General features: G+C 59.1%; 1 long non-coding RNA gene across 1 annotated transcript; it reads left to right on the top strand.

Annotated features, from left to right (window-relative positions):
• Positions 1 to 433: 433 nt before the first annotated feature.
• Positions 434 to 1,077, top strand: LOC116647814. Its single transcript, XR_004302398.1, has 3 exons — positions 434 to 609; positions 777 to 835; positions 929 to 1,077. It is a non-coding gene; the product is annotated as an uncharacterized LOC116647814 (long non-coding RNA).
• Positions 1,078 to 2,032: the final 955 nt, after the last annotated feature.

Raw genomic sequence — 2,032 nt, 5'->3', positions numbered from 1 at the left:
AGACAGGTGTCATTTCTCACTACTCAGTCGCTTTTCTCCAATTAGATAAGGAACTGACGCTCAGAAAGTTGAAGCAACTTGCTGAGGGCCACACAGTGACTCGGTGGCAGCCTAGCCAGGGATCCAAACCCCACGGTATGCTGTCTTCACTTCCCCAGGTTTTAGGGATGCGGTCCAAGGCTCGCTCTCTGCGACAGATGCTCCCACTCGCAGGGCGCCAGGCACAAGCCGGTCTCACCTGAGGCTCCGCGGCGTCCCACCGGGACCAGACACCGCCTCCTGGCGGCAGATGGGCGCAAGCGCAGCTCATGCTAATGAGCCCGCGGCGCGGCGCGCTGATTGGCTGGCGCGGATTCCAGCGGCTTTCCCGGGGCGGGGGCCGAGGCCGAGGGAAGGGGCGCCGCCGGCAGCAGCCGCCCCCGCCCCGCGCTCCGGGCCGCCCTCCTCCTGCCGGGACGCCGAGGAGTGTGCGGGGCGCGCGGGTGCCTTCGCCGGGGGTTCCCCTCCTGCGGTTCGCTCGGGTTCTGGTTCGGCGTTCATCGCGGGTCCAGGATGACGATCCGACACCAAGGCCAACAGTACAGGCCGAGGATGGCATTTCTGCAGAAGGTGAGCGCGGTCCGGTGCCCTGGGCCCTGGGAGGTGCGCGGGGTCCCAACTCTGGGAAGTGTCCGCGGAGATGCTGGGGAGGCGCGGGGCGCGTGGCTGGGAGGGGAGGGCATCCCTGTGGTCTTCAGTGACTGATGTGTATTGTAATAACAACATTATCTGTTCAGGTTTCCAAGCTGCCCGGGGGTCCTGAACAATCAGCAGTGCTTGGGCGGAATGTTGGAAGGTGAAGAGCTTCCTATGCGCTCAGGTGGGGCTGTTCTGAGGGTGTTCTGCACCCTTTCTCCCAGCGGTTCCCACTAACTCCCGTGATCCACAGGGTAACCTGCACGTGAATGCCCCCTGTGTGGCCCTCCTGCCTTCCCCGGGCTCACTTCCCCAGCTACCTACTGCTGCTTCCCAGGATCAGTCCTCTCACCAACACTCAGAGGTCCCATAATTATCCCCATTTGACAGGTAAGGAAACAGGTTGTTAAGGACCAAGACTGGAAGAACTGGTGTGGTACAGTGAAGCTGGTCTCATTACAACAGTAAAAACATAAAGCGTGCAGCCTGCAGTGGGTCGGAGTATCTAATTCTGTGTGAGGAGTAGGGGAGGGCACCCCCAGTCCAGAGAGCCTTGCGGCTGAGACTGAAGGGACTTCTGCCGGAGAAGAGCAGAAAGAAGACCCAGGTGGTGGGGGTGGCGTGTGCCAGAGCAGAGGGGTGTGCATGTCTGGTGTTGGAGGCAGGTTGTTGCTATTGCTGAGCTTATTATACCGGGGGAGTGTGAGGCTGGACAGGCAACAAGGACGGATCATACAGATCTATGCCTTTCGGAGGTGGCCTGATTTCCCCCAGAGGAAGCCACAGAGGAATTTGGAGCAGGTGAGTGATGTGGTCAGATTCAAGTTCAAAATCAAGGTCGAAAGGCCAGTCTGATATGAGCCAGAGGAAAGATGGGATGTCTTCTTTTCCCTGAGCTAAGAGAATTCACCCAAGTCCTTCTGTGCTCACTACAACTCTAGCTGCCTAGGAAGTGACATGCTTATCAAGGATTGGGAGAAAGGTTACTGGTCAGAAGGTCGCTTCTTTCTCCTCCAGCTGCCATACCTCCATCTTAGGCTCCATCTTACTCTTGGGTAGCCAGGCCCACCAGCCCCGCCGCTGCCGCCGCCTCTGATTTCTGTTGCAGGGCCTGATGACTGGCACCCCCCCAGGGAGGGCTCCTGGGCTTGCTTAAGATGTGGCAGAAAGAGGGGCACCTGGGTGGCTCAGTTGGTTAAGCTACTGACTCTTGATTTCGGCTCAGGTCATGATCTCAGGGTCATGAGATTGAGCCCCACATCAGGCTCTGTGCTGTCCACACAGTGGACAGAAGAGCATGGCTAGGCAGCCCGGTATGGCCCCCAGCACCCACAGGGCTCTGTTCTGATTCCAGCCT

This window comes from Phoca vitulina, unplaced genomic scaffold (genome assembly GCF_004348235.1).
Source record: "Phoca vitulina isolate PV1807 unplaced genomic scaffold, GSC_HSeal_1.0 scaffold41, whole genome shotgun sequence".
Lineage (NCBI taxonomy): Eukaryota > Metazoa > Chordata > Mammalia > Carnivora > Phocidae > Phoca > Phoca vitulina.
Note: the sequence above shows the minus strand (reverse complement) of the source record. Positions and strands in the feature narration are given on the sequence as shown.